Source organism: Melanotaenia boesemani, chromosome 19, assembly GCF_017639745.1.
Source record: "Melanotaenia boesemani isolate fMelBoe1 chromosome 19, fMelBoe1.pri, whole genome shotgun sequence".
Taxonomy (NCBI): Eukaryota; Metazoa; Chordata; class Actinopteri; order Atheriniformes; family Melanotaeniidae; genus Melanotaenia; species Melanotaenia boesemani.
This window is the reverse complement of record NC_055700.1, coordinates 5,772,145-5,788,639: the sequence shown is the minus strand read 5'-3', so window position 1 is coordinate 5,788,639 and position 16,495 is coordinate 5,772,145. Positions and strand designations below refer to the sequence as shown.

The following is a 16,495-nucleotide window of genomic DNA, read 5'->3' as shown; positions in this document are numbered from 1 at the left end:
GTGTGCTGAAGGGAGCTGCTGCGGCTGCGCAGCGTCACGTGGCATCGTGTTCCGTCAATTACTTTGTTTAGAGAAAAGTGGTCGAGTCATTTCTGAATAAAGGGTCACTCAGTGCATTTAGTTTGAAAAGTTTTGAAAGAGTACAAGCACATTTGCCAGCTAGAGTAATAATTCCTTGTTTGGAATTTAAAGGCTGTTTCGAGGACCTCTGAAAACAGGATCTGTATGATCTTTGATCAAAAGTTACAAAAATATGGTATTTAGATTTTTTTTTTGTCCCCTTTCAGATAATGTACTATATTTAAAAAAATATTTTAAAAAATTATCATAACCTTTTGTTGTTTTTTTAATTAGATGGGAGGCCCTCCGGATTAGGAGAGGGGTGACATGAGGGGACTGCATTATTCTCTCTCAAGCACGTGCTTTTAGTCAGTCCGCCTTCTCAATCAGAGCCTCCCAGCAGTGAAATTCTATTCCAGGTCATGTCAGACAACTTGACACTTACCGGTCATTCAGTTCCACCACAAAACAGTTATTTTTGATCCTGATGTTGCATGAAACTATGATCTGTGTTTCTTGTGGGTTTGTTACTGATTATGTACCATTTTAGCAATTATGTGTGTGTGTGTTCATAGTATGTATGTAGATATATATATAGGCTATATATATATATATCCTATTACCAGGTAGCTTTGTAAGATCTGGCCAGGGACTATGGGTGAAAATTAGCATTTTGGCTAACCCTGGCATTTTTATGCTGATGCTTATCTATTTCTCTTAATATGCGCTGTCCCTGTTAAATAAACAAATGAAATTAAATGAAATAAAAATTAATCAGGGCAGGCACATCCCAGGTGGCTGCTGACTGTAGGTCTACTAGGGGATGAGACTAACTACATCCTGGAACTCAGCCTGGTCTGGAGCAGGCTAGCTCCACAGAATAAATCTCCATGGTAATTTATGTCATAACATACCAAACTTTCCACTATCCTGCTTTTCTTAAACCAGATCACAAATGAGTTGAGCCAGGTTGAGTAAGATATCCCGGCTTAATCCATTATCTTGGTCTTGTGCAACAAGCCCCAGGTCATTTAACAGTCTAAATGCTGCAGGGACAAATTAATCTTTTAGTCTGTTAGTCCTGTATCTCAGCAGACGCAGGACTAACAGAAGGAAGCAACCTGAACTCTTGGTGTAGTAATGAGTGATCTGGATCTGACAGGATCAGTCCAGTTTTTTACTGACCTGACCTGATCTGTGGGGTGATTTAGAACCGTCCAAACAATTTTATGGCACACCATGACAATTCAAGCATTTTGTTTCTGTTCTTACATGTATAAACACCAAACCAGCCATAGAGGCTCCTCTATCAGCCTCTGTGTAGATGGCAAGCTGGGTTCTGCTGGTTATATTCCATTAAGTTCAAATAAATTACAAAAGGGGGTTAGCTATGTACAAAATCTTTTTTTTCCCAGTGGGAAGAACCTGTCTTCCTCAGCATCCACATATACTAATTAAGATCACCTGTAGATAAAACTTAACCCATGTGTCACACCCAGTTCAGCAGTCTTGAAGCTACCACAAACGGTGAATGGCTCCAACACCAGCAGATAAAGTTAAAAGTTCACAAAGACTCAAAAAGACATTCTAATAAAAGCAGAATCCACATTAAAACCATGGAGTTTCTGATAAAGATACATGCACTGATGAGCTTTCTTACAAAGTAAATCCACATGGGCCTCAAAAGTCATCAAGCACTTATGGTTCCACGTTTTCACCTGAAATAACCACAGGTTAGTCTTTCTAAAATCAATAATCATCTCTTTAGTTTTTGAAGTTGTTAGAGCTGTCTGTCCAAAACAGGTCTCACTTGTAAAGGAGATTGTGTGTCTCCTTGGGACTACCCATATAAATAACGTTGTGACAGAGATGACGGCCCAGCTAGGCTAAATAAAAGGTACAGTCTTTGTTCTGCTGGAATAACAAGAACAAATTTGTACCAAAGACCAAACAATGTTGACTTACAACAGACAATTCAACAACCAAGACAACCAAAACAAAAAAATGTGATAAGGCATATCTTCTCCTGGACCTGACCAGGACAGTGGTGGGTAATGAAGAGAGACCACAGTGTGTTGTATTTCTCAAAAAATCAGCATCTGACACTGAAGTCAAACAAGTTCCATCACCATGTGGGGACTTCTTGTCTTAAACACAAAAAAAAACAAAACTGTTGATTACTTTGAAATAAAATGTCATATATAGCTGAGTTGATTTACTAAAGCATCGTCTGTCTCATCAAATGCTCAAATCCTCATATAAACTAGCGTGCAGAGTTTCCTGATCTAAAAAGCCTCACACTATGGCAGAGGAATTAATATTTCCCTCTGCCATTGATACGGTTTTAGAGTACATTTGGCTCTTCAGTGCTTTTCACATCATGTAGAAATGCTTGTAAAGAGCCAGTCCACAAATGAAAATTGTTCTGCAATGAGACTGAACACAGAATTTTACACCATAAAGAGCTGAATGCAGCACAAGGTAGAGTCATCATCTGCACAAAAAGAGAGAAAACACACCAACCAGACCAATTCAACATGGCTTCACACTGACAACCTTCTAGAGGAGAGAAATGTGTCTGGTTGAATTTAATAACATAAAAAGTTGTCATTAAAAAAGGCTCTTCAAGCCGGTGTTTGCAAAGCCTGAATCATTACACTTAAATAACATCTCCAATATTCAAAATGCTGAGCTAACTGATTCTCAATTTTTAAAGCTTTTAAAGACAAACAAGAGCAAAGCAAAATTCACTTACTGATGTCATAGACTCGATACACAAAGTAGGTTTAAACTACTGTTAACTTGGCCAAATTTACACTTAATTAGCTGAAGTTTGATTCTTAAACAAAAGATGACAGCGCTGCAATAAATATCAACGCTTAATCCTCCCTGAGATGGTCACACATGACACCGACTTCCTTGAGAGGGCAGTGTTGTACCTTTTACTCCTTTTAGTTAATCTAACAGTTGGTGGTTGCTTCTGAGAAAATAAAATCAGCAGATAAAGTGCAGTCATGACTAAAACTTCAACATTAAAAAGCGACAACTTTAAATATGCGTGCACATGTTAATATATTAGTAAAACAACATCATTAAGACATTAACTTGTATGTATATAACACTTTAATGGTTATATACTATTCATTTTGTAAAATTAAATAATATATTCTCAAAGAGTGGCAAAAAAAAATGTAAATTTTGGACAGAAGAAAGTTCACATGAGCTTTGAATGCCTTTCTCCAAGTATACCTATCATAGAAGAGACAGGAAGTCCTACTTTTGTTAAGGAAAAAAAAGCCCCTTAACTTTTCTACAAGAGGAAAAAGAAAGAAAAGTAATTTTAGTCCTGTGAAAATAGCAGTTATATAAGTTCATAGCTTGTATCTGGTTGAAAATTGACCTCTTGTTGTTTTAAATCTTGAATGTTATCCGAATGTTTAACCTTCTGAGCCCTGAGCCTAATTTTAGGCTTCTGCTTGAATATTGCATACCTTTAATGAAATGAGTTGCTCTGACAAGCCCACAAGGTCTACATGACTACTTCTGGACTCATAGTAAAAGGAATACTTTTGAGATTTGTTAAGATGTGTGATCAGAAGTGTATGTGATACTGGTGATGAATAAATGACAATGGCATCCAGCACAAATGAAAAAGGTTTCAGGCTAAAAAAAAAAAAAACACTTTCAGGATTAATATATTATTATTATAATACAGCTGCAGTTTAAATCTCTATCAAATCATAGTACAATATGTAAACATTATCTCTGCAAAGGTAAAGTTAGAGAGGATTTAGTACAGATGGTTCAGGCAAGGTCTCCACAATTGCTGTTTTTGAAAATGAACTTTGGGTTTTAAAAGATTAATAAACTTAAAAAACTTTACTGACCAACTACAAATAAAGATTTGCAATCATTTTAATGGATTTGGTTTTGTTTTACTGATACAACCAGCATTTACCTTATGTATTGATCATTTTAAGTGTGGATATTTCTTCACTCGCAATGAATGTTGCTGACAAATTCCCTAAAATACTCAGATTGTGACACTTCATTAATAGTAGACAATATATGCAGACCAATCTGTTAAAAGATCTGAAATTATAATACTCTACACTGCACCTCACTGAATGAAGTGAATGGATTTATATGTGTAGAACTAATAGTGTTAGATCAGGTGTTGCTGAAGGTACAAATAAACTGTAGTTATTGTAATTGTGTCTGCTCAAAACCAGATAAACTGAAAACCTTTTAGATAAGAAATTTGCATCCTGCATCATTGCTGGTTGCAGTTGAAATGATGGTCTAAGATTAATGAATTATTTCTGAAAATAAAAAATAAGTCAAGTTCACAGTGGAATTTTTGAGGGGCTGGAGGGGCTAACGATGTCATCTGTTTTTGTGATAGCAGTCATGTGAGCTGTTCTCCCAGCTGCACCTACATGCTGCATGGTGTGGCCATGTTTTTCCACACCAACAGTAAACAGCGGTTTCAGTGAGCTTGGCCAGCAAAAGGGTGGAGGACCTCACTGCCTCAGTCATTCTGAGTCTCTCTCTCTCTCTCTCTCTCTCTCTCTGTGTTATTCTAGGTCAGCCATTTCCCTGGAATGTTCTGCCTGCTGCCAATGAGAAGTCACTACAAAGGAATGCACACATAACACTGCAGAAACACAAGGATGACTTAAAAAGGCCTGAAAGTGAGGAGACAAGCAGCGTTCACTTCTCTCCATATGCCTCCTCCATTTAGCACTTTTGGGCATGAATGTTCCCAGTAATACCTAGAGTTATGAAATGAGTGCAGAAAATATGGTGAACCATCTGCATGAACTCTGTAACACTCCCATGAGCATGATTAATTTGAGACAGTTCTTAGAGAGGGAACACCAAGATTCTATCTATACTGCCATCAAAAACAGAGATGAACAGAGTTTAAATGTGCTTTGCTTTCCCCCTTTGTCTTCTCAACCCCCCTCCTTAGTCTTGCTCCTTTCTTTCCTCTGGAAGTCAGGCTGTTGGAGCAGCCTGTTCAGTCTCAGAGTCAGAGCAGGGTCAGATCTTAAGCTGTGGAACCTGCTCAGATTCTCTTTGTGGTTATGTAGGCTCTGTTCTGTGACACTGTGAAATTACTGCAGTAGATTGGAACTGTGCATGATTCTACAATGCGGCAGGTCGTGGGGGAGGAAGCAGCAAGGCAGCTGAAGCATGTGGGGTGTAGAGGTGGTGGTGGTGAGGGGTATGGATACAGAAAAATGAAGAAAAGGGAAATCTCAGGAACCTGTTTCCAGGGCAACAGTGGTCTGAAAAACACAGGCAGGTTGGACTTTTTATTCTTCACGCTGCACTGCCCTCTGGCAAGATACTGCAGACACCTCTAATGACTCCAAAGCACTGGCTGGTCCTGCACTGCCAGGCTTTAGGAAACACAAATGCTGCATCCATGTGTGTGAACGGGCACTTATGTGACATATTGAGTGTGTTGAGGTGTTGCAAGTACACCATGACAGCTAGCAGAAATCACACACTATGAAGCAAGTTGTATGGATCATACGTGATCATTTGCAAGTGACGTCATCTTGAACGATACCCCATCCTCCTCCTCGTTTTCTTTCTCTCTAAAACGATCTGCTGCTCTGGTCTGCAGCTGTCAGACTTCAGGAGGAGGGACAGGAAAAAGCCTTTCCCTGCGGGAGATATTAGCCCTGTGATCTCATGAATATATTATAAAGGATTATTGAGTAATGAGGAAGGCACAGTGAGATGCCAAAGCACGGGGACTTGCAGCTTATTCTCATTTACTGTCTCATGATCTCGCAGTCTGGAATTAACTAAAGAAATATAATATTATTTAAAAATAGAATAGCGCATTTACTGCTTTACTGAATGCGTGATATTAAAAGACATAACACCTAGCACTGAAAGCCCACCTACAGGACTCGATAAAACGGTCATCAAGCAGCCTCGTCTTGTCTTGTTAACCTGACTGCGACACTAGTAGATAATGATGCATTCAAGATGCCTCGGAAGTGGGAAGTATGATTACCAAAAAAAGCGTGATTTTGAACTTTAGAGAGCGTGATGAAAAAAAATATATATATCTTACTTTGCTGTTTTTCTACAAACGGAGATAGCTCCTAAACGATCAAGAAGTTCATCTAATTAACGAATCAGAAAAGCTCCAAAAGCGCAACAGGTACGCTGTCTCTTGTTTAATCAAATTAACGTTTATAAACAGTATAATGTGGATTTCATTTTAGAAGACTGACGGAAAATAAGATTGTTGAGGTTGTAAAAGCTTACCGAATTACCCAGAGGGAAATTCGACTTTTAGGGATGTTTTCTTTTATATCTAAAACGCATAGCGGGCATTCCGAGTTCTTGATGTTCCACAAATGCAGCACTTGCTAACGTCATTTAGCTAAGCTAACATAACTGTCTACTATAAAGCGGATTCATCGTCTGGCAGCTGGAACAAAGCCTACTCAAGATAAGCTCTCAGGTAATTATTTTAAAGTCAGCGGCTTAAGGTCCTCGAATACCTGCTTTCGTTATTGTGTAGCTAACTGCTAGTAACGAAACACAAGACAGCGTTGCACAAACTTAACACACAGAGCTAAGTAGCCTTCAGTTAGCTCACGGTGGCAGCCAGCGGCGCAAACAGCAGCGTGTTAAAGCCCCTCCACAGCTCTCTGTTCCCAGTCCTCCTTTGGCACTTAACACAACGACACTACACAAACTTAACACAGAGGAACTGGAACAGCAGCACGCTGCAATTCTATCTAAAACAGGACTATTGAAAAATAAATAATAATAATAATCTTATCGTTTATACTTGTTTAAAGCGTGAGCTTCAACCTCAGTGTTCCAGCGTTTACCAATCAGCCCAGCCAGGTAGGTGAAACAAAACATCTGCTCATTTCATTTTGGTGATGGGTAACACACTCACTGAGAGGCTGGACTCGTCCACGCTGTGCACACTGCTGAAATGCTTTGTTCTGATCTGCTGCATGTTTTTGTTTGTACTGTAGAAGGAGAAGATGATTTTTCTGATTACATTTTGGGTGTTTATTGGCATGCTTTGAAAAACGGTTGCATTGTACTGGAAAAAAAATACATCTTATTATTTCTATATATTGCCTTATGGGAAATTGCAGGTAAATACAGCAATGGCTGGCTGAGATCTGTTTAGAGAGAATAAATAACTGTGCTGTGATTGTGCTGTATTGTGAGCGATTGTATCACCAGAAAATATGAAAAATATTTGAAAATGTTGAAAAATGACTTTATAGACTATTTTAAGGACACACAATCGGTTGTTGAACTTTAATGCAAGAAAATCTGTACAGTTTGGTTGAAAGCATCAAAATACAAAATCACGTGAATGCTCCTAGCACTGAGGTGATTTTTTGAGGAAAATACCATGATTAATTTTTTAACTAGATATGATTCCTGTATTTATATAGTGCTCAGAATCCAGGCTGTAGTTAGTGATCTGACATAGTTTAGTTGAATTGTGCTTTTGATGGCATTTAGAAGTGGCTTTGCACTTCTGAAGCTTTGTGGTGCAGATTTACATGATTACACAAATTGGCTGTGCTGCCTCATGTCATCTTGTTGTGGCAACATTTGGCAAGATACTGCCAACAATATGTCAGTTGTTGGTTAACATTAGCTTTCCTGTAGCCAGAGCATTTCCATATAATTGCCTTAGAATATTATTTTGCAATCAAATGATCATTTTCTTTGTTAATTTCTTTGTCTTTTCATTGAAGGTGCTCAGAGTCTGCAGATCAAAACCATTTTTACGTATGAATAACTTCTGTATACGACAAACTTCTCTTAGTTTGTAGCAGCAGAGCACGATGAAGGCTCAATCTCCTCTGCTCTGTAAATAATAAATAATTAATAAATACGTTAACTCTGGATTTGTCTCAGAGAAAACAGATGGGAAGGTGGGTGGATTGCTCTACCTGGACTTGGAATGCTTCTTTTAGTAAACTCCATTATAAAATGTTATAAAAATGTTTTTGAACATTTATTTTTAATAAGATTAGAGAATTTTGAAACACAGAAACCACATCTAGCTAGCTTTGACTTCCAGCTGTCCTTTAGCAGAGCTGTTTAAATCTCTGAAAAAAGAAACAAGACCAAACATCTGGAATTAAATAGGGTTTCTTCTGCAGATCATTGCACACTGACAACTAAAAGGCGACTAAAAAAAAGACATATTTTGGTTTTTCTCATCTGTATAATGTAATGTTCAGTGAAAGCTGCTGAACGCATCACATCAGAGTTGTACATAATTACAAATTTGCACATGACATGACATTTAATTTTAAATATTAAGTCAGATAAACATGAACATAATTCAACTCATTTACTAAACATTTGAAGCTGGTGGTTATCCTGCAGGTGGTGAAACATTCAATGCTTTTCCTTCTTTCTCTGCAACTTTTTATGTCATGCTTTACAGGCTGGTGAACCAATCTCCACAATAACATCTTTTTACTTTTTTAATTGCAAAATCAGTCAAGGATGACTTAATCCTTGTGTTTGGAGGGAATAACTCATCCTCTGCCGCCTCTTCTGCAACTTGTACAGAACAAAAGCAAAGCAACACAAGCGGCAACACCCGCATGTTTAACTTTCTTTTCCTTCTTTGTGGAAGTTGCACTGACATGGTTCAGACATAATCTTTTTGACCAACTTTTGATGGTTTTGAGGGATCATTTTAATTTAATTGTGGTGTTAAATACCGTGATTAATTGTGAAATTAAGTATTTGTGACATCCCTAATATGAAGCCTCTATTAATTAATGGCATCCTGACAAAAACTGAAACAAAGACAAAAGTCCAGACCAAGCGGCAACCTCTGGCGGTGAAATGTGACGCCTGTGCGGAAGTGCAAAAAATGGCAGTTCACCTCTCATCCACTAGGAACTGGCTCCTAAACAGAGTCAATCCCCATAGACTCCCATGTTAAAAAGACCAACTTCACAGCAGAAATAAACATGTTTAAAGCCTGGTGCAAAAATGAATTTTAGGATTAATAGGTCAAGTTTACCTTCATGACAACTGTGAGGGGGGGGGGGATTTTTTTCCAATTCATCTGTTTGGATGTTATTTAATCTTGAAATTCCACATAATTAGGGGCGTGTTGATTGACATGTATCCAATATCTGGGGCAAGAATGGAGAGTGTAGCACAAACGCGGTTTTTAGCCGGCTAACAGTGCACCTTAGCTTTAGCTCGCCTACCTTCATAAGCCAGTTAGCTCACGTTAGATCTGAGTTGGCTCAGTTAGCTCTTAGCTACAGGCAGCTCGGAGTTTGATAGACGTCAATCATCCACCCCCATGCCCACAGCCCCCCCCTCAGCTCCGCCACCTTGCCCATTTTTGTATTTTCCGGCAGTGACGGCAGGCGTGATGCTGCCAAGACGGTGATGGTAGGAACCGCCCAACGAGCTTCAATTGAGCTCTTCAGAAACCTACGGGTGACATCACAGAGGCTCTGTCCATCTTTTATATACAGTCTATGGTCCAGACCAACTAATTCAGTAAAATGTTAAGTCCCAGAGACAATGCATGTACACCACAAACTGCTGCATATGATTTAAAAATAGCCCACATTTGTGACTAATCTGCAATTTCTTTTTGATCCAGCATCCTTACCTCTTTAGATTGATGCATCTCCTGAGCCAATGGGAGATTGAGTGTTAGGTCTATGGCTACGATAGCGAGTTTGTGTTTAAAAGGAAGTGGTGGTCCTTCTCCTTGCATGTATGGACTGATCCATTTATCCATCTTTCTAATGACTGATGGATCAGAAGCAAATAAAATATTAGAAATGGGGACATTTCTTTTGTAGGTAGCTTTAAATATCTCACAGAAAACAGTGCGTAAGATAAAATAGTTTCTTCTTTACATTTGTAAGGCTGTGCCGTTTGCACTCTTTCTTTTTAGATCAACGCTTCAAGCTTACACCAAAGTTTCTTTCTGTGATGAAGCTTCAATTTGTTCCCCACGTGTAAGCCAGTTTGATAGAAGCTTCTAAAAGGTAAAAGCTAAATGTTTGTTACTGTGAGAGAATGGGTAGAGGCATGCACTCACTGTGACCAGTGTTGTTAAGTGGTGTTCAAGAGTAATGGTGGGCTTTTTAACTGAGGAATGTAACTGTTTAGTAAGGATCTTTTGAGACTTCCTTTTTAGGAGAACACCTAGATGGCCTTTATTAACTCTGTAAAATATTCATGTTTTGCTTTGTTTTTAATAAATTTGAACTGGAGTTGTGCTTTTCAGATAAAAAAAACTCTCCCAACTGTCGTCATCTGCAGACACTGGTTTTTATAAAAGTTCTTGTGGAAACAAAAATATTGATTTTCAGTTCGTTCAAATGTCTGTTAGTCAGTGGCACTACTAAGAGTGAGTCTGACTGTTTATAGGAAAGAAATTAGATTGTTTTCTCTGCAAAGAGACCTAAATCAAGTGTTTATTTAAAATGTTTTTAATAATAATATCATCATATAGAGAATTTTTGTCAGGTTAAAAAACATGAAAAATTAACTGAGCCAGTGTGGTCTGCATGATTCCCCACAACAGATGTTTTAACATGCATGGGCTGTTTTTGTGTTGGAGTGTGTCTCTGAGGTGAGCTAGCCAGTGCCTGTTTTTCCCTCTGGCCATGACTTCCTGGATGTATCATGGGTACAATAACATGTTGTCATGGCATAAGGCCAGGCTCAATTAATTTGGGTCTGGGTTGACATGAAAAGACAGAGATGTCCCTTTTATTCCTCCTCATAAACACGAGGAGGAACTGAAAATGTAAAAAACAAGCACGTAGTAATAACCAGTGAATGGTTGGTTTGGTGTAAAGAATGCATTTATTGATTTATATACTCTGATAATGAAGTGGGCAGTACTGTGGTGTACTTTGTGGATTCGTGTTTGTGTGTTTTGGTTTGTGTGCAGATCAAAATATGCTTTAAAATAAGTCTGATGCTGCAGGAAAGGTGGCCAGTGAAGATGGAAAAAAGCTGCAGAGTGAGATGAAGGTCTGTGTTGTTTGTGGTGTTAATCATGTTAGTGTTTTTCTCCCTCCTTTGGGATCAAGGTATCCTGTACATGGGCTGCAATAACATAATTTAATCTGCTGAATATTTTCTCAAATGTGCAGTGAAGTGTTTGTACCTAACATTCACAATATTTCAGAGCTAGCAGGTTTTTAAGTTACTGATTCACATGACTTAAGATGAGAAAACTGAATTATTTTTAGTTTTGCTTTTATCATTTTTCTATAAGCTATTTCTTAAAATCTAAATAATTGACACTTGCATGAATGGATTAGATTAGGCTGCAGTGTATGTTTGTATTTTTTGTTATAGTTCAAGTTAGAGCTCAGAATTTACAAAAAAAATTTAGATTTTTTTTTTTTAAATTGCACCACAATAACATTGTTTCTGGACACCAGAATTCACCATTCAGTTACATTCACCTGTAAACTATTTAGCAGCTTATTACCTCTCACATTAGCAGCTAACGCTAACACCGCGGGCTTCGACCTCTTTTACAAACACTGAATATTTTGAAAAAGCAGGAAGTAACGTCACCACATACAGTATGTACGTACTCCGAAATAAGTCTGATAACGGGCTGGTAAATTAAAACAACAATATTGCGATTAATATATTTCAGAAGGGCACGTATAACAGATGATATTTATCTATAACAGATCATAATTAAATGATTACACCTCGATGTCTGATTTTGATGGTCATGTAAACAGGCTAGTGTTTTATAAAAATAGTTTTCTGTGAATCTCTTTAATATTCAAGGAAAATATGTGTTACATAAATATCTGTAAGGGAATCGATATTTAATATGATTTAATCAAAATCGAATCCAGTCGATTCTGGAAATGAGTGATTTCCACCCCTAGTTTGAGTTAATAAGTTAATGCTGATGACTGTATGTTATTGTGCTTACAGCCAGCATAGCTTTGATCGTTTTGTCACATCTTTAGCTGTCTTTTCTTTTTATTGTTGAACAGATGAAGGATGCTTGAAGAAATATCTTTTCAGCACTGTGAGCTGCTCCTCTGTGTTTAAGAGGTTATTAATCGCTAATCTCCCTGATCCATTGGAGACTTTTAATTAGTGCTTTAAAAAAGATGAGTTCAACCAGTGAAGGTTGTGTGTTTCATCAGGCAGGCACTTATGTGGTTATGTTCGTTAGGTATCACTGATTTCACAGCGGTGTTCCTAACCTCTATGTCAGCGTTTACAGGTTAATCTTGATTAGAGTTACATAATAAACGTTAGAGATGCAGCTTTTAACTGTAGTGATTAGTCTGATATCTTAGTAAATTATTCAGTCTTTTAAGAAATTGGATCCAAACACTCTTTGTTTGTGTATTTGTGCATCAACACACCTTAAATGGATCTAAAGTTAAACAGGTATTACATGTTTTATTGGTAAAAACAAATAATTTAATGCATGAGAAAAAAGACATATACAATAATTGATAGTTGCAACTTCAGTAAACATATGTTTGTTTTTCTGCTCTGACCAGGAAGTGAATCTGGAGCTTTTACTACATTTTTCACAGTTTTCAGCCTTTTTTTTGGTTTATAAATTATAACCCTAGCTTCAGTCATTAAATTAATAATCCATTTATCTTCCAATTGCCTAATTTATTTTTTTTATATACTGGCAGAAAATTAATCAATTATTCTTACTTTCACAGACAAATAGTTTTTTTTCTGTTTTTTTTTTTTTTTAACAAAATGTTCATTTATTGAAGCTATAATTGAAGAATTAGTTTCAGGTCACTCAGAAATTCTTAAATTAATAATCTCAATGTATTGCATTTGGATGCTCAGACTAATGTTATAGGAATTTCTTTTGAGTTATAAATAATAATAATATTATAGCCTCCCTGATGATGCTACCTTAAAGAACTAGGGCGTTGTCACCTGTGAAGATAAAATCAGACCTGTGTTGCTCATGCAGAGGCAAAATGATTGGATTAATGGTGTTTTTCAGGTAGTATCAGATAGCCAGAACACCATTTAGGACACTTCTGTATTGACTAGACAAACCCGCCCAGACTGTAAAACCACCGCATCCAAAGGTTCGTCTGATGAGAAGCAGCTTTGTTCCGCAGTCTGGCACCACACTGTTCCACTTTACGGTGTCAGTTCACACTCCAGAGACAAAACAACAACATACTTAAATAAAGTAAATAAATAACAAAAAAGTAAACCCTGTTACATACTCTGCGAGAAGCAAGAACTTTCTTCTTGTTCTCGAGGCCATGAGAACAAAAGGACTTAATTTTGTTCTCACATCTTGCAGCTTGTTCTCGATGCATCAGTTGAGCAGAACTTTATTCTGGTGGGGCTCAGAAGTATTTTGTGATTGGTCGAACCTTTAAAGGTGGGCGTGGTCAACTCAGAAATGCGAGACGTGGAAAGTTGTCACATCCGCACTTCTGCTTATGCGAGGCTGAAGGGTTGGCTTTCATTAACAGCTGATTGAGGTGGTGAGGAAGTATGAAAATGAACACAACTCATGGTAAATGAACAAGGACATGGCTGCATACCACGGACGAAGTTTCTCGTTAAGCATAAAACCACCGGTTCAGTTTTTCATTGCATAAAACTACACCTCCCTGCAGTAATCCCCACCCCGTCGTGTACGACGCTTCTCGTGGAGGATGAATTGACCCGACCAAAACAATTCTTTTACTTGTTCTTTCACCTCGAATAAGAGCAAAGTTCTCACCTAACACAGTATGTAACAAGCTTAAATACAGTGAGAGATGCTTTAAAGAGATCCAAAAGAGTGCTTTTTGAGGAAGCCAGGGGGAAAAAGTGCAGAAGTATTAAGTATAAACATCAGACAGGCTTTTATTGGCTGCAGAGACCTTAGAGAAGAAACAGAAAATAAGACAAATGAAGACTTAAAGCTCAGTTGTTGTTATTGGTAAGGCATCACTGATAAGCTCTCTTGTGATGTGTTATAATTGCTTAGCTTGGCTTTTTCAGTAAAGTTGCTGACCTGCAGGTTTATGATCATGGAAAGAATAAATTCATGATTTAAGGATTTTAAATCAGAGGAGATAGAGGCCCAGGTTTATTCTTATTATAAAATTAAATATGTTTATATACTCCACACATTTCTTTTAGATCCCTGTATGAAGACTAACATGAAATTCACATTACAACAGAAACTTGTTCTTCTATGTTGCTTTTTTTATCAGACTGAAACCTTTCAGTTAAGTGGCAAAAGAGACATTTAATCATCTTTACTGACCAGCTGCCAACCCGTTTCCCCCTCCAGCAGTTCTTAAGCATTACTAGCTGATTCTTTTTAAAACAATTAATCAGCTTAACTGAACTCTATTGTGTTTTTTTTCTGGCCCCACACATAAACATGCTTTTGTAACGTATCCGGGTCAGTAAGATGATTTAATGATTTTATTTAATATATTATGACTGGTGGAAAATATTAAGTCGAACATTCAAAGTTTTTAATTTTTTTTGCAATAATTTCAGATAAAGGGCAAATCAGTCACAGAATGCATCTGTCTTGGGGAATTATTAAAATTATTTGGAGCGTGAAGCAAAAAAAAAAAAAAAAAAAAAGTCATTGGTATTTTGTTGCTTTCATGCCAGCTAGATTTGTTAATAACTTCATTAATTAACAATGTTTTTAATCAGGTTTCAACTTTTTTAACTCAGCAGGTGGAAGATCAGCTTTGCAGGATGCAGCCTTTTTTTTTTACCCCCCCAATGTCAACCATAAATTTCCAATCAGATCTAGATCCAGACTGTCTGCTGGTCATGTCACCGAGCTGTTTAAAGTTTAAACACCTTTCTCTGTCGGGTTCCATCATCATCATCATGAAATATGAGTTCAGCATCACCAAACCTTCTTTTGACTGATTGACAGAGAAAAGTGTCCCCTTGTGTATTTACTGTAGAGGAAATAACTGCTATCCCATCTGCTCCTTTACCCGACATTAACCCTAATGACCGTGGAAATTTGTCTGGTTTTTTCAAGCAGTCATCATGTGTTTCATTGGACCTGCACCCAACCAAAGTTCCAGCATCATGTCCTTGAGCAGTGCAGACTGGGGCATCATCTAATCCTTCACACTCCATCACTGCTTCTCCTCAGTTGTACTGTAACCTGGTATTGGTATATTTGGCTTTTCTGGATGGAAATTTAATTTCCATCAGCTGCTTTTTTTTACTGTTCTGTCATGATCATTGATTCCCGCTTCTACTAATTAGTTTTTCATTCCTTCAGTTTGTGCATTTTCTATTTTTAGACATGGCGAGTTTTCTGTCCGGATGCTTTGATATATTCCTGTCAACTTCTGTTTTCCTTTTAAAACATTTAATATAGTTTGTGTTTGCTCTGAATTTTAGTCACAGCTGAAAGGGAACACACAACATCTTTTTCCACGCATTGTGTTGAACTGCCATCTCAGAGGGGTTTGTAATCCATTCTATTGTTCCAGCTGCTCTCTTGTTAGGGCCATGTTTCCTGTTAATCAGCCAGATGTGACATCTTCTTAGGCTCTGCAACTTTTTCCTTACAATTGATTCCATAAAGTTTTCATTGTCTTGATGTGAAAAAATAACAACAAAACAAACAAACAAAAAAAAAACATGTTTTTTTTTTTAATGATGTAATTTGTTTGACAGAACCAGGATAGCTGTTAAATGAAATTGTGCGTCATATTTATTTTATTACCCCCCCCCCCCCTCAAAAAAACAAAAAAAAAACTAGTAAACCTTCCATAATTTTTGCCATGGGACATAATCATTGACGAACCTATATGATTATGTTTTATTATAAATGCTGCATGCTCTTGGTCTTGGCAGCCTTGTCCAAAAGATTCAACAGTAAGTGAGTGAACTGACAATCTATTTTCAAGAGTTAAAAAGCTAGATATGACATTTGAAGCTATTATTTTAAGCTCTTTGACAGTTTAAAAAATATATATATTATATTGTTATGGCTAGAGTTATTTTTTGGCCATTTAAAGCAAACATTGAGACAAAGACTGATGTGTAGGCTGGGAACTATTCTTCTGGTCTGTGTGCCAAGCATTCGTTAATTTTTCCCAGTGTTGTGAATGAAATCACTCTTGAGTGCATAGAGGGCTTACTCAAAAGAGAAGTTGATTAGATTTATAGGGTCAAAAGTTACTGAATGCAAACTCAATTAGTATGCTAATTAATGCATGTGTCAATGGAAAATGATGTGATGGCATTTTACATTTGAAAAGGTCAAAGGTCAGTTTCACAAAGACATTATAATATCCAGACAAGTTGCACAACTTATCTGGTTAATATTGAACATCGTAGACCAGAAGGAAGAACTAACTATGTTTTTCTTCGGATACCAAACTGACTTCATTCTTTT

At 37.3% G+C, this 16,495-nt stretch overlaps 1 protein-coding gene across 2 annotated transcripts in view; it reads left to right on the top strand.

Annotated features, from left to right (window-relative positions):
• The first annotated feature begins 6,464 nt into the window (after positions 1 to 6,464).
• The window catches only part of zmiz2 (zinc finger, MIZ-type containing 2), a 35,855-nt gene continuing 25,824 nt past the window's right edge, over positions 6,465 to 16,495 (top strand). The window contains exons 1-2 of one of the 2 annotated variants that reach the window (XM_041970371.1): positions 6,471 to 6,553; positions 6,897 to 6,945. The gene's annotated coding sequence lies outside the window, so the exon portion shown is untranslated. Of the gene's footprint in view, positions 6,554 to 6,896; positions 6,946 to 16,495 lie in introns of both variants that reach the window. The other variant, XM_041970370.1, reaches the window with a different exon arrangement.